The sequence below is a fragment of the Poecilia mexicana genome, unplaced genomic scaffold, assembly GCF_051168715.1.
Source record: "Poecilia mexicana isolate PSO_F unplaced genomic scaffold, ASM5116871v1 scaffold_3, whole genome shotgun sequence".
NCBI classification, from domain to species: Eukaryota; Metazoa; Chordata; class Actinopteri; order Cyprinodontiformes; family Poeciliidae; genus Poecilia; species Poecilia mexicana.
The window spans coordinates 33,393,113-33,415,598 of NW_028263372.1; the positions used below are offsets into that span (position 1 = coordinate 33,393,113).

At 36.1% G+C, this 22,486-nt stretch overlaps 1 protein-coding gene and 1 non-coding gene across 2 annotated transcripts in view; one reads left to right on the forward strand and one right to left on the reverse strand.

The window, feature by feature from the left end:
• The window catches only part of LOC106933741 (protein kinase C-binding protein NELL1-like), a 234,328-nt gene that overhangs the window by 160,827 nt on the left and 51,015 nt on the right, over window positions 1–22,486 (reverse strand). The window lies entirely within an intron of this gene.
• trnaa-ugc (transfer RNA alanine (anticodon UGC)) lies at window positions 14,312–14,384 on the forward strand. Its single transcript has one exon. It is a non-coding gene; the product is annotated as a tRNA-Ala (tRNA).

Consider the following 22,486-nt stretch of genomic DNA (forward strand, 5'->3'; position numbering starts at 1 on the left):
TAAGAGCACAAAAACAGAGTGCAAAGAGGTCCAGATGGGCAGCAGTTACCGGCTCTGCTGGAGACAAGTGGGAATGTTTGGTCGATCAAACCAATTGAGTCCAGCTCATTTTGCCATTTCATGCATTTGTAGTTTTGCCAATTGACTTTTACAAGTGCAAATATGAGCCTTTTGCCACAGGACATTTCACACTGACAATACATCAATTTGTATCCATCTCTGATGTGTTTTGGACTGCTTCAACGACCGATGATTTAAAGAAACCTTCTGTAAACTACTCACAACCAACTGTGAGCAATTGTGGTTTTGTGATTTAGATAAATTATGTGCTGTGACAGAAAAAAATGGTTGGGGGTCATAGTCTTTCACATTTCAAAAGGCCCAAGAAGGAATCAGAACGACAATTTGTGGGGAAAAAAGGTGTAATATAAAATTATTAACAGCTAAATTAAATTATACCACACCTTATGTCTATAATTCACCACACTACTTAACAGAGTGAAATAAGCTGGCATACAATGGATGATTAGAAAACAGAAACTAATGGTAGTAAAAATTGACCCTGTTCTGCAGCAGAATAATTATATTTTAGATGTAATTTTTCTGCAATTTTTTGTCGACATTAATATCAAAAGCTTTCACTGTTGAAATATGTCTTGCTAAAGATATTTCATACAACGTATGAGGTAATAGTCTTTTTACATTATTCAACATTAAATATTTTTTATATACATTTGCTGAAACTGTCACTATGTTGCGACAAGTTTAGTATGAGACAGATAATGAAAAAAAATAAATCAATCAAGCTCCTCTGCCTTCTCCCAGTGCTATCTGCAAACAGCCAATCAGAGCCACGAGGAGGATATCAGTGCTGTCAATCACCCTCTGTGTGGTGTTGCTTATACCCGTCTTCTCAACCCCCTTGCTCTCTGCTACGCTGCAGCTAGCACACCCTATAGTGAAGGCTCAGGCTGGTTTGCATGCCCATCAATAAAAGGATTAACAGTTTTTCTGAAATGGTTAGTTGTTTCTCTCCCTTTAGCACATTTAGTAGAGAGTACATGACATTGATTGACAGCACCAAGACCCTCCTCCTGGCTCTGATTGGTTGTTTTTGGTCAGGAGCGGTGCATTTCGGTACAATAGCACAAAGGAAGGAGATGGAGGAAATTGATCTTATCACATATTACACAACATGGTGATAGATGGTTAGAAACATTTTTTCTAAAAGTTACATGCTGCATCTTTCATGATTAAGACGTCTTAAAGTATGTTGGGTTTGAAGGCTGATTTCTGACCAGCTACAAGATGACATTCCTTTTTAGAGTGGATGATAAACTAGCCGTTGCTACCAGAAATAATGAAACTTTGCCTCTTTCCATATCAGTTCTTGTCCCTCTTGTGGGCCTTTATATTCCCCACATACACAATCTGAAACAACATTGTCCCTTATTCAATTAGGTCTTGGTTTGCTCAGTTTCAGAAAAAAGTTGACATCTAAATAGCCTGTGGTGTATGTGCATGGCATTAAGAGGAAATGACACTGCATGAAATCCAGCACTGCTGTGTGTAATTTTATCTCTGTTATTAGCTGCATTTGGTATTGTCCTTTTGCCATGAAAGCTGTGTCACAGCGAATTTAGAGACTTCCTGCTGCTGATGATATACTTTGTAAGCATTAAATACCAAAAAGATGCAATGTAATAAAAGGGGAGGCTTTGTGTTTCCAAATGAGATTAGTACTGAAAATGTTCCTCTTTAGAGCAGATAAGTGATTCTTTTGAAATTAAAAAGAATAAGTCTATAAAATATAGCAGATTTAGTTTCTTGTTGCGTATTAGGAAAAAAAAACAGTGCTGGGAAAAATATTCACCCAGTATGTTTTTTTTTTTGGTGGAGCTGTCAAACATGCTTTAGATCACAAATTCACAAAAGGCAGACAAAGTTAACCTGAGTAAATACAAACTGTGGCCAGTTTTTGATGGAAAACAGCTTTTTAAGACAGCTGGAACAACAATGCTCACAACAGAGAGACCACTTCCACATTTCTGACAAGAAGTTGAATTTTCCGGAAGGTGTGTCCCATTCCATCTGCTGCAAAACTAACCAAGTTAAAAAGGAGAACAAGATTGATGATGATTTATGTAATTGCTATATGCAATAATTATAACCACAAATTCTGTAACTTACAAAAAAGATTGGAACCATTTGTTTTTTAATTTAAGATCAAGTTCATTTCAGTCAAACAGGAAACCAATGAGTCCACATCTAAATCGCTAAAAAGTAAAAAAAAAAATAGTTTGAAGCTTGGACTTAACATATTTAAATCCAGGCTTAAATATGTTTTAAATACTGTGTCAGGATGTAATCCATGCTCAAAAACTCTTCAGGTTGACTGAATCCAAACAAATCTGCAAATAAGTGTCCGATTTCCTTTAAAAGTGACATAAAAGAATCCTTTGATGGAAAATACTGTGAACAATTGATGAAACGGATGTTGGTGCCTAGGGTGTATACATATAAGTATTGGCTGGTAGGACACAGTTTTCCACATAGGATCAGTATTAGTTAGTTTATACTTGATAATTAAACTTGTCTGATGATCAGAAACATTTAACCTTAAAGAAATGGAAGAAATCTGCAAATACTTTTTGAGAGGATTTCAAGAATATCTGTGCTCATTTACAATGACCACATGCTTTTTTTTTTATCTAGAAAGTATTAAAGCAATTCTGTATCTGGAAAACAGGTGTCCATTAATCCCTGTTTTACTGTCAAAGATTGTAGGGAGGAAATTTCTAGCTTTCATTAAAATCAACACAGTAGGAAGGAAATTACTAATCAATTAGAGCTTGTTGAACATGGAGTGGTTTGCAGTGAGTGTGTCACACAGAGAAGCCACTTTACCCACCCTCATAACTTCATCCATAACCAGTAAAATGGGTCAGTACTGCTCCACTTTCACACTGGTCTTATATGCCTTTTTTTTAATGACTGTGTGTGAGAGAGGCAGAGACCCACATATCGATAAGAGAAGGCAGGTGCAGAACTACTCACCATCATTTATGTGACTGCAGAGGCTGGAACAAGGAGCAAAACCCCCAGCTGGGGGAAGCGGTGCCTTATGTCCAGGCTGAACTGTGGAAGCACCGTATGGTGGACTGTATAAATCCACTTAGTGCACTGTATTTATTTTGTTGACAGTCCATTTCAGAACAAGCTGTCAGACCGCCTCGTTTTGGACTGATTTACAGGCCGAGTAAAAGAGAAAAAAATGCATTTAATCTTGGACTGGTTGTATTTCAGCCCTTAAACTAACTTCCACAAGCTATCTATACGCCACAGGTGACAGCGAGTAAAAGAATATAAATAAACAGAAAGTCACAAACAACAAATTCAAATACAAGACTGCCACAAGCTCCAAAAGCTGGGCTCCATTCATTTAGGTGTGTGTCTGTCTTCATAACTTTCCTTTAAAAGAATAATCTTGAAGTCTTCACCATGTGCTATGCAAACATTTGTCGGCTATATTAAACATCAGGCCACTTTTTATTTTCACTTAGTTGAGTAGCAGACATTTTCTGTCATATTTCAGTCTTTCCTCCGACAGTGAAAGATGAAGTTTTAAATCCAGATCCTTTTTTTTTCTCCTGCATGGTTCAAATGATTCAGTGCTCCAACTTTATCCACGTAATCAAAAAGTCCAAACTGAAACATGTAAGAAATAACAGTTATTACTGTGAGATGCAAAACCCTCCAAACGTGCTTCAATTTCAGCTGCTTTTGAGGGTACGGAGGTAATACTATGAACGTAAAACTTAAAAAAAAATGACCTAGGATAATTTTGAATGAGTGAATGAAACAGAAGACATATTTCTTTCTGACATTTTCTTTCCAAGAAACTAAGATAATTTATGCATGAGCAGGTTAATAATGCCAATGTATTGTAAGTATTATATACTCTAATTCCCATCACACAACTTTTCCTTTGTGGAAGAAAATTATGCTCACTAATCCTAATGCGGCCATTATAACAGCCCTGACTAGTTAACATCCATTTACAGAAACAGAATATCAATTTCAGCTCATTTACTGGTAAATGTGTCTAATTTGCTCAACAAACATGGCTAATCAGCATATTTGAGAATATAAGTGTTGCTCTTTCTGCAACGTTGACTTGTAGTCCATTCAGTTACAGCAGCAGAACTGATTCAGTGTCCAAAATATAGATTTTCCAGTTCCATAAAATTTGCAATAATACCAAGTATGTCTCAACTTAAACAACCTGACTTTTTTCTAACTCAGAGTTAGAAAATGCAAACCTAAATATCCAATTTGAACCAACTGTTGTGGTGCAATATTTAATTGGGATTCTTGCAATTTATTTTGAAATTACTGACCTCATTTGTGTTTATTCTATTTTAGATCAATAGAATCTAAAGTGATTCTATTTATTAATCAGTTTGATTTTTACTAAGCTTGACCCTCTGTTACGCTGCATGAGAGTTTCTTAAAGATCTTTACTCCAGATATATTATTAAAAAAAAAAGTATCATCAAATCCAGATTAGACTGCCACAAGCTCCAAAAGCTGGGCTCCATTCATTTAGGTGTGTGTCTGTCTTCATAACTTTCCTTTAAAAGAATAATCTTGAAGTCTTCACCATGTGCTATGCAAACATTTGTCGGCTATATTAAACATCAGGCCACTTTTTATTTTCACTTAGTTGAGTAGCAGACATTTTCTGTCATATTTCAGTCTTTCCTCCGACAGTGAAAGATGAAGTTTTAAATCCAGATCCTTTTTTTTCTCCTGCATGGTTCAAATGATTCAGTGCTCCAACTTTATCCACGTAATCAAAAAGTCCAAACTGAAACATGTAAGAAATAACAGTTATTACTGTGAGATGCAAAACCCTGTGAGATACATGTGAGATGTCTCAACTTAAACAACCTGACTTTTTTCTAACTCAGAGTTAGAAAATGCAAACCTAAATATCCAATTTGAACCAACTGTTGTGGTGCAATATTTAATTGGGATTCTTGCAATTTATTTTGAAATTACTGACCTCATTTGTGTTTATTCTATTTTAGATCAATAGAATCTAAAGTGATTCTATTTATTAATCAGTTTGATTTTTACTAAGCTTGACCCTCTGTTACGCTGCATGAGAGTTTCTTAAAGATCTTTACTCCAGATATATTATTAAAAAAAAATTACAATCTTTTTTGTTGTTTTTGCTTTTTGGACTCCAATTTTTATAAAATCTTCAGCTTATGAAAAGTTTTTATTTCAAAACTGAAATAAAGGGTTAAAAAAAGTTGTGTTTAGGTAATATTTGCCTGCTTTGAGAACATAGCCTCAGTTACCTTTTGTTTGTGGACAGTCCTCAAGTATGAATATTGATATAAACGTTTCTGTTTCGGTTTCATGCTAAAAACAACACTGTGCATTACAGCCAAACATCTCCACTTTGCTCATGTTACACAAGTCTTCTTGTTGTTCAGTAAATGTTCTAACTTTGCAACCATCTCCTGTGAACCCTTTTTTGACATTAACAATATAACTGAAAAATTTATAGCCTGAGATGTATATATTTACCTTTGCAGTGTGAACTAAACTCAATGTGACCTTAGTGGCAGAAGGAGATTTGGAAGTTTGGCAGCTGCCTTGAATGATTTCCACTTATGAACAATCTGTTTCACAGGAGAATGGTGAATCCAAATTGGTTGGAAATGGTCTCATGGCTCTTTTCAGATTGATGGGCTCTAACAATTCCTCCTTTAAGGTCGTTGCTGATGTACCTGACTAAAGCATTCAACAGAGCTGAATGCTTTAGTCCCAGAATCCAACAAAACTTTGGTCTTACAAAAGATACTCTGAGTCAATGATGGTAGTAACTGGCTGCTCTTTTTAACCTTTTATTTTCAATTGTATTATAGAAGCACTTATTTTTCCTCAAGATTTCAGGTTATAAAACCTCATGGCTGTTTGACGTTATGCTAAAACAACTTTGAGATCTGTTGTACACCAGATATTTTTTATTAATATTTCAGGTCTGACATGCAAATCTTAAATTCCAATGAGAACTTTCACCTTTGATAAAATACTACCATCAACTTAAATTTTACTATCATTGATGTAGTTAGTATTGATTGGCAAAACTCTCAAAGTAAATCACATTGAATTCTTTCCTGCAATAATGTTTTTCATAAATATCTACATTAATTTGTTACATGTGAATTGTTAATGTATAAAACTTTCGGTTAGCAGAGAGGAAGTAAACGGGTGATTTAACTCAAACATCTTGCTTGTACTTATAGTTTTACAATAATATAAAAGTATTGACATGCTTGGAGTAGAAAAAACATTTCAGGTTATTGATTCTGTATGTTGAAAATCACTGATAAAACGTAGATAAAGATGTCCAAACAAATTGGAAAGGAATGAATTAACTGTCCAAGTCACGTAAGATTATGACTTTTGTGGATGAATAAAGTCGGACCAGAGACGTTTTACCTTAGAGGAACCTGTATATACATTTAGCCAGCTGTCAATAAATCTCTGCATTAAGTACTTCTAAGATCTCTCTCTCGCTCTCGCTCTTGCGCTCTCGCAGCTGAAGTTCTGTGACTGAGGTAAACAGTACTAGGTCAGCTCAAAGTAGAAATCCACCACGGAGCGACAGGAAGACATTAAAATTATGCTCCAACATGACAGGAAGATGGATTTCTAATACAAATAAGATTATTTTTCTAATTCAAAGTACATCCTATATATTTTCCATACCAAGACATCCCAGAATGTAAGGCAAAATAAAAGAAATACAGACGCAAGTAGCCAAAGAAGAAGTGGAACATTCTCTTTGGGAGAAGAAGGCAGAGAAACCACGACTATGAAAGTGGAACATACTCTCTTAAGATGGCAGATGTATCATGTTTAATGGATAAAACGACCCAAATTTCTGCTACTGAAAGGTTGCTTCCGAGTATAGAACTGGTGTTACCTGCAGTATGTAGATGAAAATAGAGTCTAATCTGGATTTGTCATCAAATTCCCAGTTTGCCTGCTTTCTCGCTGTGTCAGAAACGTGTAATTGCCTCACCTCTCCAATGACCTTATCGTTTGATAGAAGTTTCTATCCATTTCTGATAAGGCACAACTAGTCTGGCTAAAGACATATTCTTATATAAAAAGGATGGAGTGTGGTAAGGGAGGGATGCATCATCGTGTCCCCTGGGTCTCCTTGGCGCACACAGCTCTCTTTGCTTGCCACATGCGGCTTGAACGAGACTGGCTGATGCAGGTGGGCTGGACCCTGCTGAGCTTGACAGAGGACGGAAACAGTAATGACACACTTTATCACACTTGACACTAAACAGTGAACCTTTGACAGAAGAAAGCCACCAGGTGGCCCAGGAACTTTAGCTCGGTTTATGAAAACAGAGTCTGACACTGTGATAAAGGACGATGCTTGTTGCAGGAGAAAAGTAGCACTTTTCTTTATTTACGTAAATAATAACATCTCTGAATAACAACTCACAACAAATGCAAAAAAAACAAAAACGAAGAAATCAACATTATGAAACGGTAACAACAGTGCTGACTCAGTCCACCAATACACTGGTTTCCATTACATCTATTTAGTTTCAACTTACTCAAAGGTGCAAAGGGCAAAAATTTCAGCCAAGATTAAATCTAGAGTATGTGCATCTTAATTTAACCTGTTAATTTACATCTTAATCCCACATCTAGGATCTAGATTTATATCCTAGTTGGATATTTCCAAAAATACTTTAACAAAATATTTTAAATGCAGCAAAACAATCTCCAGGTCCTTGAAGATGTTTTAAAATGGCTGATTAAAGGTAAATCTGGAAAATTTCATAGCCTCAAAGCAATTATGACGACGTGTCACACTCGTCAAAGCACATTTACCACTTCATGTTTCCTAAAATGTTGCTTTTCCTTTTTTGGTTTCTGCACTGCCACCATCAGCTTTAGCCTTTGATTCAAATTATTTCAATCATCTCATCAGCAGGAGAGAAGAGTTTCTGTGTTTAGCACATCAAACCATCAAACATCCAACCTAAGATATAAAGTAATGCTGGCATAAAACTGCTTATATTTTGTTTATGAGCTGATATGTGACTATTTTGTCATTCTACTGTTCAAACCTTTTAGCCACTGATTACACGTTTTTCTCATCCTTTTTCCAAAAGATAATATCAAGAGTTGATTGTGACAGTGAAACAAATAAATCACATTATAAATGCATCCAGAAAAAAAAATGCATCGTTCACACTTCCATCAACGAGCACAGCTGGAGCGATGCACTAAATTAACTGAACTACTGCCAAGCTGCTGAGGCCATGATCGAGTTATAGTGTTGCTATAAACCAGCCTGGCCGTTCCAACTTTTATTTTTTAAATGAATAATCATGACCGTTACACAAGGGCTACATTTCAAGTACTGGCCATCTGAGTTTAGGCAGTTTTTTAATGCTGTTCAGAGGTGAGCAGAGCACCCAAAAATTGTAGTCAATTAAGAGTAGCACTATTTATTTTCAAATAAAAGTGAAAAATAGCCATCCATGACATTAATCAAGGGTAAAATAGTATTTGGTAAAATGTACTGAGTAACTGATCAATCATTTAATATTTACAAATTACATCAGATGAGTCAAAATATGAAGTTTAAGTGAAAATTTTATTGATTTAAGGATAAAAATGGCAATAATCCATAAAAGTAACAAAACAATTTCTTTCAGTAAATAAACGTATGAAACTAAAAAAAACTGTGTGTCTGGTGAACTTTTTGGTTAAAACATGTTTGTTTTTAATTTGGCAGGTAGAGGATCCAGAAATTTCACTCAAGAGTAGCATTACTTCATAAAAAATACTCAAGCTCCTTCCAAGTGAATGGAAGACTGAGAATGAAAAGTTATAACTGCTGTATCAGTGGAGTGATGCATCCAGTGAAAATAAAACATCTACACATCTTCCACTACTTCATTGACATTTAAAACTGCCCTTCATCAGGCTGCCGGAGTAACTCCAACAGATCTGCAGGAGCTGCTGCAGTGAAAGTGCAAACACTGATTGATCTAAATGCTGGTTACTTTTCTGGAGTTGGTCCACTAATCTGAACCCCAAAGGCTACACATGTTCTGTGTGGTTTCACCATATATTCTCTCACGCTGCTGCAGTGGAACCATCCAGCACTTTCCCCCCAGAACTGTATCTCAAGCCCAAACCCTGCTAATGCCAACAATGTCAAGGTTATGGAAGGCATCGTGCGGCATTGCTAACCTGATTTCAACTCATTATTATTCTTTGAGCCTAACCCTTCTCTTGGCAGGGGCATTGCCAGGTAATGAAGTAATGAATGGCTGCTGCTCTGCTGAGCGGTGCTGGCTCTGCCCTTCACAGGAAATTAAAACGTTACACCTGAATTCCTCATTCGGGGTATGGTTTCGAATTGTTCATGCATGGTTTGGCCACGACCTGTGTCACTACATTTTATCACATTTATATTAAAACATCATTTCATTTTACTGAACAGCAAAACATATAGGGAGGCGAGCTGACATTTTATCTGATGAAGTTCAGTGTCTTTACAAATCTGTCATTAATCTAATGTACCATTCTATTATAACAGCCTTTTTCTTATCATAATGATAGTGCTGGCCGGGCTCATGAGCTGCTTAGCAGGTAGGGGAAAAAGAAATGTACCTTCCAGCTGACTGGGTTTTTTAATGAGCAAAGTAAGAATGTCATTTTCTGGCTGCTGGATACAAAAGCACCACAAGTGGATTCTTTAAGGTGGAGAGCTAACATATACCGTTTTTCATTAATGAAATGTTAAAAAGAAAAACACACTGAACTTCACACTAGAACATGAAACAGCATCACTATCATTTCTCAGGTATGTTGCACATTTACATGCGATGCCATCTTTAAAATTTCTCATCACAATGTTCATGAAATAGTAAAAAGATTTATCACAAAAAAGAAAAAAAATAGTTGATAAAAAAAATCCATGTAAAGAGGCCCCATTTCACTTTTAAATACATTCTCTAAATCTGGGATGTCCAAAATGCGGCCTGGGGGCCATTTGTGGCCATTTGAGTGATTTTGTGTGGCCCTAAATTTGTCCCTTAATCAGGGTACGATTCCAGGAAAAAACTGGAAAAATGTTAAGTACAACAAAAAGTATTTAACTTTTTATAACCAAGCTTTTATAATAAGTAAAACTGTTTATGTAAACTTTGCTGTATCTGAATCAGCTTTTATTTAATTTATTAAACTTTGTCAACTATAACAAGTGTTTTGACAGAAAGTGACTCAAATATGTTCAAACAAAATAGATTTGTTCAAACAAGCCCAAAATAATAATAAAAAAAAAACTAAATAAAATACAGAAAATATACAAAATCATTTTAAGATCTTTGGATCTCCGATGAATAACATCCCTTTTCTACAAAAAACAATCAACTTTGATTGGTTGATTTTATTTTAATCACTTCTTTTTACTGTTATTTTTTTCTGTTGATTTTTCCCCACTTGACAAAAAGTTTGGACAACATTGCACTAAACAATACAACTACAATCAGATATTCTCAAAATCGCAATTTTCTTTAATATTCCAGGGAACAAGCTCATCATTTTCTCAGTTCAGACAATTTCTGTGAAAGCCTCCACATCTAAAACCTTTTTTGTTATGGAGCTTTCTAATAGTATCTATCTAATTTGCTTTATGTATCCTTTAATACTTTTGAGTTTGTTTATAAATCATTGCATTAAATTTAACTTAAACATCCCAACTGGAATACTTCAACATTTGCTTCATTTAAATTGATGCAATATTCCTAATTGACTTTAATGAGAGGTTTGTCTCCTTTTTATGTCAACTTAGGCTTTTTAGGTCTCAAAGTTCACATAATAGCAAATCAAAGAATTTTTTTTTTAAATGCAAACTTTTAGAAGTATCACAAGGGTACACATTCCTTTGAAGTCATGCATGATTTACATCATGCACAATTTATTGCAACAGAGACCAAAACTGATCAACTTTTTTAAAAGCTTATTAGAAAAGCATTTAGCACAACTACAGAGAGAAGGAGGAAAAAAAATCAAGGTCAGAACAGGCAACAGGGATGGTTAAAAAATTGAAAGCAGGTCTTTACATAATAAAGCACACACAGATGAAATGTGATCTGTGGAAATGTGTTCAGGGTAGCAACGTGCAAGAGGGAGTTGGAGGTTTAAGAGGAAAAAGAAAAACACTGGCTGTTGGCAGTTCATTGCTAATGAAACCCATAACAACCCCTCTTTGAGCCACAAATGTGGCCTGTTTGGCTATAACTACGTCTTAAACATTAATGTCCCCGGATGATTTATGGGCCAAATGAGGTGAATAATGTGGATCCGTATGCATTGTTAGCAAAGCTCTTGGTGAATTCAGGCCACGTAAAGTCTTCTGCAATAACACGTTGTTATGCGGAACCTGAATCTGCTACTCTAATATGGATGAACCCGGTATCCACTGGCCTCTATCCATAATTATAGAACAAAAATATTACATATAACTGCACTTTCCAGAAGGAGAAGCAGAGGGCACAAAACATATAGTATGAAATATCACCTCCTCATTGTTCTGACTGAAAATACCTTTAATGAACTCTGTGATTAATTACGATGGCCGCTAGTTAGGCATAAAATTACTGGACGTCGCAGAGATCACCCGGATGCAAACACTGGTTTACTAAAGCGCCTGGTCATCTGTGCCAAACAAAACTTTGTGATTTTAACCAGGTAGTTGAGGCACTAATATTCCACAAAAAATTACCTTGAAACAGAGCTTACACTGTTATCTACTGCTCATCAAATGAGCCCTCTCACCATTAGACAGAGAGAGAAACATCACATTAAGAATATTTACTCAGAGGTTTGGCAGAGGCTGCATTGGCAGGAAAGACAAAAGCTGATTACATAATCCTCTGATTGCAGTCATTGCAACTGTATAATACAGTGGATGGACAGCGCAAAACTAATGTAACCTTTATAGTTTTTCAGTTGCAAAAACAAAAGGCTAAAAATAATCATTAAGCTGCAGCCTGACAGGAAAACTCAAACCTAATTGATCAAATCTATCAAAGACTTCTCACTCTGAAAGCACTCAGGTTCTGGTGGGTGGGGATGTGTGTCACTCAAACAAAGAGGGACTCAGACAGAAACAAACACTGTTATCACAGTTTCAAGCAGTCAGCTTCTTCTTGTTCCTGCAGCTGAGAAAGTCATCAGAAACTCCACATGATGTATGTAAAGTCTGGACTTTGCCACCCGTCCCCTCAGAAAGATGACTTTAAAACACATGTGTCAAACTCAAGACCCGCGGGCCACATGTGGCCCGCCATGTCATTTTATGTGGCCCCTGCAGCATTTTATAGGCCGACATTGACTTACAATAGGTTTTGAGTATGAACTGACTACAAACTACATCTCCCACAATGCATTCCGATTGTTACCAGCCAACATTACGGCTTCTCGCCACTAGAGAGCAGCAGAGTCACCTCAAGCTGCTTATTGATTTTCCCAACGAATAAAACTGAGACATCGACAAGCTAACATCAAAATGTCCAAGAAAAGAAAAATCGATTTACAAGTAAGACTGTGAATGAAGATGTGTGTGAGTTGGTGTCAGGGCGGCAGATCGCGCTAGACGTTATCTTGACCGACAACATAAAAAAAAAAAAAATCAGTCCTGTACTATTTTTATCCGTGAAATTACAATCATATTAACATCGGCTATGTAGTCGCATTTTATGCGGTTCAGTTAATATTGACCGTGAATCCAGATCCCATCACAAATTAAACAGATAAATGCATCTACATTTTTTCTTGTAGTGACAAAAACCACTGACTGGGGTCCCAATAACTTTTAATAAATTAAATTAAGCAACTTCACTTAAATTAGCATCACTTCACCCGCTGGGGTCTGAACGCACTTCCTCCTGGTTCCCATGTGCAGAAAAATCTGCGCTAATTCATCAGTCAGTTGGATCTGTCTGATCCAAACAGATCAACTGAACTCTGTGAGTGTTTTACCCTGCGCGGTCCGGTGTGAGCTTTTACCAGGATTATTTATTTATTTATTTTGCGTGGTTTCGCTTCTCCGAAACGGACAGATGTTACGTCTGCAGCTCCTCCAGAACGCCGCTCTCCTGGGTAAATTGCACCAAGATGGCTCCATTTGTTAACTTCCAGCGGTTTCTAATTCTTCGCAGCGGCTGAGCCGCGTCCGCAGTGGTTGAGCAGCGGACTGCGCATGTTACAGTCTAATTAACTTTTGCATCGTCATTTATTTCCTCCAGATAAACTACCGGCTCCTCAAATGGATTAACACAACGTTGCATTCTCTTTAGTTTTCTCTGGTCTGTAATGGAGACTTGAATTTAACGCGCCATTCAACCAAAGGTTTGTAATGCGCTTCCTAAGCATTTTTTATTTGTAAGTATTGATTTTATTTTTTAGCCAAGCCTCGGTCTCTGCTAATGACATCTTCAATACATTTTTTGATCCCAGGCTTAGTTTATGGACTGAACAGACAGAAACAGTTACCATTATACATTTTGAACTGTTGATTTTATTTTTGAACCATTTTTTTTTATTGCAAAATGTTGATTTTATTTTTGAACCATTTTTTTTATTTTAAAGTGTTGATGTTATTATTGAAACCTTTTTTATTTTGAAGTGTTGATTTTATTTTTGAACACTTATTTATTTTGAAGTGTTGATTTTATTTTTGAAACCTTATTTATTGTAAAGTGTTGATTTTATTTTTGAACCCTTATTTATTTTGAAGTGTTGATTGTCTGAAAGACTTTACACATGAATTGCCCCATATGGGGTTTGAACCGATGACCTCAGCATTACCAGCACCATGCTCTAACCTGCTGAGCTAACTCACCTACCTTACAAACTGTTGAGTTTCCATGGATTTAAGAAGAACTCACATGAAATTACCACAATGGAGATTTGATAAAAGTGCTTATATTCCAATGTTTTTCAAAACAACATACATAATATTTTATTTTCCAGAGATTTTGTATTTTGAAGTGTTGATATTACTTCATTACCTGTAATGTGAAATTAGGCACAAGTATAAGTCTGACAGTTTGTTCACCAAGTTACTGTGCTCTCTGAGAGGATCTGTGGTATAAGTATTTGACATTGTTCCATGCCCATCATTGACATTAGTCTCTAACAAAATGTGGATCATCTACCAGGAACACTGCAAAGAGCATGAGTTTCTGTAGTGTAGTGGTTATCATGTTTGCTTTGCATGCAAAAGGTCTCTGGTTCGAAGCCAGGCAGAAACTGATTTTGCATGTCCTATTCATCACAGGTGTTTACTAAAGGCCAACAAGGGTCTGTGGTGTCATGGTCTGTACTCTGAATCCAGGCATCTGAGTGCAAGCCTCAATTGAAATTTTCATGCGTTGCATCTCACATTATCAACTTTGGAACCTCAAACTGAAACAAAGCAGAGAAGTTCAGTTCCTGTAGTGTAGTGGTTATCACGTTTGCTTTACACGCAAAAGGTCTCTGGTTCGAAACCAGACAGAAATGGTTTTTGTAGGTTATGCATCTCTTGGGGTGCAGTGAGACAACAAGAGCCTTCCTCTTTCGTGATGGTTCATTTGCCAATTGACTTCAGTGTCGGCTTCTTTGAAATCAAAGCTACTTTACTTCAATTACCAATTGGCAGTTCTATGGCGTAATGCACATGTGTCAAACTCAAGGCCCGCGGGCCACATGTGGCCCCCCAGCATTTTATAGGTCGATGATTGACTTAAAATAGGTTTTGAGCACAAATTGACTACAAACTACATTTCAACCAAAGGTTTGTAATGCGCTTCCTAACCAGACGCTCCAAAGCGTCCGGTCCATAACTCTTCAACACGCCGTCAGCTCCCGGTCAGAAAGACGCATTTAGTTCAGAGACCATGAGATGATATTCAGAAAGGATTTTTTTAATTAATTGATTTCAGTTGACTTTACGTAAATCTTTGCGTAAAGTTTATAATGTCTGCCCATGTGACTTGTTTTTATTATTTGTTTGCTTACCTTTAAACAACTTATTTAAATATTGTAATTTTTAAACTGAGCAGCAATTTTACATCCATGGAAACTCAAATGTAATATATAAAACTTCAATACATAAAATCAATTATTTAACAATATGAGGTGGTGTTTAATTTATTTTTAACATTGTATTTTTATACATTTATGCTAATGGTGCTCAAGTCTAGTTTTCCAGAGCCACCATCTGCAGCTTTAGATGCATTTCTTCTCTAACACACCTGGACCATTGACTCATTATAAGCCTCTACAGAACTGAATGAGAGGAAGTCAGCCTTTTGTCTGGGATGTTTTAGCAGGGATGCCCTCCTGATTTGTACCGTCAATGTGGCCCGTTGAGGGGGGCCAATATGCTGAAGTGGCCCTCGGTGAAACTGAGTTTGACACCCCTGCTTTAAAACAACATCCCTCCTACTGAGGAACCAAAGGTGAACAAGTCTCTTCCTTAAGGACTAGTGTCCTACATGTGTTGGGTGTTTCCAAGCTCCAGTACTAATTATTTAAAACATGGATGATATGGTGTAAGAAAAGAAAAAATTTCAGTTTGATCTGTGGGAGCAGATGTGAATAAATATACAGTCCACAGGCCCCCAGGGGCTGGGAGTGCCCCTCCCTGCTCTACATAGGCTTCCTTAGAGCCAACAAGTGAAGGGTGGCTAATTTTGACTTTATGTGGAGGTTATGTGCACTAGACTGTTGGTAGAGATTTGTCCATCAGATGAAACCTTCTACAATCAAAAGGTCAAATGATGCAATATTAGTTATCCAAGTCATCATGACAAGATATTCCAGAAATGCATTTGTTCCAGATAGTTTAAAGTGAGGTAATGAAAAAGCAACTCAGTCCTTAGACAGGCTTGATATGCATATTTCCAAACATATAATCTTTTGACTCTGGTTTAATGTTATATATAAATCTATTCATTTTTTTCCCACAAGCTAAATTCTGTTACAGGTTAGAGGATCATGAGACAAAGGTTGTCAGTCTATCAAAGTTTTTCTTGTTTTTCTAAGCAAACCAGGCGAACAACTTCACAACAACATACTCATATGTAAGGGTTGACTCATCATCAGCTACCCTGAACCTTTGACTGCTTATTGAAGCAAGAATATCTGGGGAACCAATCTATTTAGAGAGAAAAACAAACTGAGAACAGAACCTCTCTTCATATTCCTGTAGAAACAAAGTGCTAACCATTCAAGATCTTCATGAGTGAAAATTTATGTTTAGGGAAATAAATAAAAACCTGTTTACTTTCCCTTCTATTCAATATGATAAAAACCTTGAGTTATTAGAAAAATATTTCAAATTAAAAATGATTTGTGGTTGTAATCTGATGTTATGTAAGATAACTGAAGGGGAATTAATATTTCCTCAAGGTGCTGCATAAAACCAGTAAATTTAACTTTGCTGTAGTTTATGATTTCTGACAAACTATTTTACTTGAACTAATTATTTTGACTTGTCATTTTTTGCTTATTGCCTTGTTATTCATGCTCTTAGTCAAGCAAATGTTGTACATTTTACTTGGTTTTAGTTTAACATTTTTAGCATTGGAATAAATAATACATTGAATTATAAAAAAAATACAAGTTTTTACACCACGTTTGTTAAGCTTGTTTTTACCATTTTTAATTCTTTGCATTTACAAAATAGGCAATTAAAAATATTTTTTGTTAATATTTATTGCAAATTATTTTCCATTTTGGACACTTCCTCTTATTTCTACTATGTTTCCATGTAAATTTCTCCTTAAGGACAAGTTGAGGTTAGGGGATAGAGTTAAGGTTGGGGGTAGGCTTAGGGTTAGGGTAGTAAGTTTTCAATGTTTGTTGAAAACTTACTGGATCAAACATTCAGGAGCTAAAACTGAATAAAGTAAAAGTAATATTTTTATAACATCCAAACCTTTGAGGCTTCATTACCTTTCTGTTTATGAACACATCATCACTGGTGGATATTCTCTCTTTGATTGTGCTTGGATCAAGACAAAGACAGGACTTGTAAATGAGCTAGATATCATGATAATTCCTAACTTGTTTCCAAGACAATATGTAAAAGAGACACTCGTTTAAAAATGACTTAGAGAAAACTAACCTTGTGATAGGAGTTGTTACCCAACCCATAATTGTATTTTTCATGTCTCGAAAAGGCAGTATAGTAAAATAAAGGGCTTGTTTTGTCCCAGTTTGTTTTTCAGTGTCCTCTTCAGCTGCACTAGCATGCAAAACAGCAACCTAATCTGCTAAATCAGAGGAGGAAAATCTAAAACATAATGTGCATATAGAAAACAACTGAAATTAGCAATTAGTTTAATGTAATGTCCTCTTTATCACCCACTAGAAAATGATATTTAAGGTTGTGTATCTATCAAACTTTCACTTTAGCCTAGTCTGCATTTTCATGATATTAAAATAATGAATAAGAAGCTCTGTTGAGTTGCTTTTTGTTATTGGTTACTTTTGTTTGAGCATATTTGTGTTCTGCACCCCTAAAGGAGAAGCCTTTAAGGAGAAACAACTTACTTTCAACTCGGTGCTCCTTGAAGGTTGACTTTCATATCACATCTAAAGATCACACATGCAGAGGCCTGGCAGCGCTGGGTACCAAATAGGAAGAGACACCAGAGAGAAGCACAAAAAACAGCAGCAGGAGCTAAAAATTTAAGGCTGCAGCAAAGGCTTCTGGGAAACGCCAACCACTCTGCTAATAAAATGACCTTCAAGTAATGGACAGCAACATGGTGAACAGATGGAGCAATTAACTCCAACTAACTATCCCCTTCCAAAACAAAAAGGATAATCTGAGTGTGTGAACAGCTTCCAGGTTTCCAAGAGGGGAAATGTAGAGATTTCAATGACATATTACAGTTCTGTGGGCTTTTGACCTTGTCTTTGCAGCATTATAACCGCCAGCAATAACCGACACAATGTGTGTGTGGGAGGAAAATGACCTACAAGTATGCACCAGGAAAATACATTTAAAATGACAGGTGTATGTGAGGGGAAAAGAAAAAAATTATTCTGTATGACGGAGCATAGTACAGCCATTTTCACACTCTGCGCATTGAGCATGAAATGTTTGTTCATTTGAGTACATGTCATTATTTCTGAATGTGTGGGTTGTTTACTGATATGAACCCAAAATGCTCTGGGAAGAAAGAAGCAGAGAAAGAGAGAGAGAAATTAGGTTATCATTTGGACAGGTAAACAGTTTTTTTTCTCTGTATGAAGAGCAGAGAAAACAGGATTTTTAAAAATCTGTCTATTGATTAAATTTTCTAGGACTTTCTTTGTATGAAGCATGAAAAACAAAGCTTATGTATTCTGACTCATATTTGAAGGCTCTTTCAGAACAAGGCAGAACTTTTTGATACAGCATGTTACATTAATTTACCTGGAACTACGGTCGCTCTGAATCACCTATGCATCATTTTGCCTAAAATCTCCTTATTGTTTTAGACAATGTGTCCTTTGTCAACAGCACAGCAGGGTGTTGATGTGTTTTTTAATATTTAGTGTATTCTGTTATGAGTGTTCTGCAAAATACCATAACTGATGGTGTTAAGATTTGTTGTCATCCCAGAATTTAAAACTTCTAAAAAACAGATAATTTTTGTCAATGTTGTATACTAGTTTTGTTAAATAATAAAAGTGACTAAAATTCCAGTCACTTTTACTCTGATTCCCTTTTAAAAGTTAGAAAATTTCAAAATTAAGTTCTCAGCAAAGAAACTTTAAAAATTATTAGTTAACGAGTAAAGTTTATGATTTACATGTGAGACCAGTAAACAGCACCATCTTTAATTAAATATTTTTCTAACTAATGATAAGGCCTTCGAAACCGTACAAACACAAGCACCAAAAAGGTTGAGTTCAAATAAACTGAAAGTCTGTCAATATCCCCTATATAAAATAATAAGGTCTCTAGGATTTTGCACACTTATTTAAATAATATCTGAAATCTCATTTACTGAGGAACTGTTCTGTGTTGAACCAAACAAGGAACTAAATACACAGCATTAAATATTTCATTGCTCCTGCATGCTTAGGATTTGCCAGTGATTACTCAGAAGACATCAACATTATAACACCCAACTATCAATGCTTAATAAGGATCAAAATAAGGAAAAACAATATCATTGACTCTAACATATCCCAACAGTGTGCAAACAGATATCCCTGAGTTTGTATTTTACCTTCACAGAAATTTAGATTAAAAAAATATATATATTGTTTGGTAACAATTCAGAGTAACACTTTATTTGAAGTGGTGTGCATAAGACTGACACAGCACTGTCATAAATATGACATAACACCTGTTATGACCATGAAGGAGTCTTCATGAATGTTTGTTGTCATGAAGTGTCATTTGGTAAATGATGACACTTTTGATGCAAGAAGGAACTTTGCATTAAAAATGACATTTACTGAATGACACTTCATGACAACAGTCATAAATATTCATGATGATGACTTCATCTTCATCACAGTTATGCTATGTTTATGACAGTATCATGTCAGTCGTATATGCTTCAAATAAAGTGCTACCCAATTCAGTGTTTTACACGCTAGAACTGCTTTAATCGGATTTTAATCTGAGACTTAAAACATCACTTCCTGTGATATGTCCCACTGGCTTCATTTAAGAACCAGGTGAAAATCACAGGCATGAAACAACTGAATTAGTTCAGATGTACAAAAAATTAAAAGGGCCAATAACATGAAATTCAGTTTTGCCACACTTGTAATAAAACTACCATTTAGTAGAGCATTGTACCCGATTGGTCATTTACTACGGTGGCAAATAAAAAAGGAAAATAATCTTCTTGAATACGCTGATGAGTTCAGAGGCAAGCCACATTAATCAATGAAAAAGAGAAACATAATTACAGGCAGAGATTGAATGGTGTCAGATAAGATGAGAATGAATCCAGAGGAGAAAAGGGAAGCAGACAGTACACACACAGGTACATAATTAGTCATGTCTGGGATGAAACACCGAGGTCAGGAGGTTCCAACTACGATGCCTCCCCCGAGCAATCTGGATCCATTACTGGAATATTTGATTTCAGGTCACTTCCAGGCAGCCTTCATGTGGCACTTAGAGCAAACAATGGAAAAGCAAGCAATTTGCGACAGTAAAAGGTGATGTCTGGCTTTTGACTTGTGTTCCAGAAACAACTTAATTTCTAGATAGTTTAAGATATCAAACTCAAACTTGACTTTATGGGATTTTAGTTGGAGTGTCCTGAAAATGTCTTACAGTTTCCATTGAGCTAGAAAAAGAGCTGTAAGTGGAAAATCTGACTATGTTGGAACAGAGACATAAGAGCTAATTGCATTTACTTAAAGACAGAGCTGAGAAGTGTAGAAACAGTTAGAAATGCCTAAGCAGCTTCCGGTTTGCATTACGTTTAAATGAGATGATTAATGTCAGACTATGAACCTGCTAAGTTTTCTATTTAAATAATCACACCACAATCTAATTAACCATCTAATGCAGAGGTGATGACAGCTTAGACTAATACCATTTCCACAAAGCCCTATTACATTCACATGACCCGAGTCTATTATGTCGCCTCCTTGCTGTGATTAAACCACAAGCTGGAAAATTGTTGTGACCAAAATAATGATAGTAGGAGTATTATGTGCAACAGATAGCACATAACCACTTAACTAAACTACTGAAGTGAATTTACTGCATTTGCTGTCTTTAAAAATGAAATGTTCCAGCAAAGACTCTGACACAGACTTATCTAAAAAAGGAGGATTTAATTTCAAACAAGCCTATGATATAGATCTGTGCACCGATCTACGGAGAATCAAAGCTGACAGAAAAATTCTCCAAGAACTGTGAACACCGGCTTGCTTTTGAAACCTCCCAGATCACACCATGCAACACAAATCCGACACATTGCTCTAACTTTAGGCACAGGCCTCTCTGCAGACATGCACTTTCTATATTTACAGCCTGCAGCTTCATGTTGTCATGTGTTGTTCTATTTCATCAAGCAAAAAATGAAGAAAAAAAATGAAAGGAATTGAATTTAAACCAAGCTAACATTTCAATAAACATTTTTTTCTGCAAATGAAAGCAGAAACTTGCAAAAGCTAAGTTAACCCACCATATGAGCAAAAGCATAGAATAAGACAGCCAGAGGTAAAACATAAGGCTGCAGAACTAACATGTTGAAGAGAAAAGGCTGCCTTACAATGTTCTTCACCAGAACATCTTAGTGTCATTCTAAAGCATGTGCTTTAAACAATACATAAATATCCTGATCACCTTCATGTTTAGGGTAAAATGCCTGCAGTCTAAGCAGTTTTGCATGCACAATTTGGAGGCATCTGCACCTGACCCCTGCTGGACACTGTAAGAAGTTCAAGAGGCACTAAAATTTAAATACGAGGAACATGAGGCTTGTGCTGTATTTACTGGGGCTAAAGTTGTGCAATGTTCTTTTCAGCTGCTAGGTGAGATTAATTTGATAGTGGCAGGATTGATAAGCTGCTCAAGAAATTTGGATAATTGTTATTTGTAGTTCCAGTCATTCATGAAGACAGCTCCGAGATCATGCAAAGATGATTCTTAACATTGTAATGAATTAATCATAACAAAACTCAGACATTAAACAGCAAAACAGACAACAAGTTGAGTAATTATCAGAAAGATATCTCCAACTGTATTAAATCCAGGGAAACGGATGTGTTTTTAAAAGAGATTTAAACCGTTGAAGCGAAAATGTTTGTCTACTATCTGAAGTTCAGAGGAACTTGTGCTTTTTAAGCTGTTGCTCCTAAACTTTCGGAGGTTTCGGGACAACCAAAAGCATCTGATCAGATGATTTCAGTGCCCGGGAAGGAACATAAAGTTCAAGTAACTCAAAGATATGGAGGTGCAATCCATGTAGGCATTTATAAGTGAACGAGGATTTTTAAATGATTTGACGACACACAGGGAGCCAGTGAAGAGAGAATAACGCCAGTGAAATGTTCCTGATGACAGTGGCTGCAGCATTCTGAACAAGCTGCAGCTGTGAAAGGGAGACCTTACTGACCCCAGCATAAAGCGCATTACAATAATCAAGTTGGGTTGTAATGAAGGCATGAACTATTTTCTCAAGGTCAGGTCTGGCCAAGATGGGCTTAAGTTTAGCAGAGGAGTTCTGCAGTGTTGTGTGAATCTAAGTTACAATCTAGAAAACATGTTTTTATTATTATGATCAGTCATGGTTTCCATTCTACGCTGAAAGCTTATTTGTAGTTTAAACAAATAATTCATCTGTAACTACCCTTCAGTTTTACCCTAAAGTGCACATTTTCCATCACTTCACTT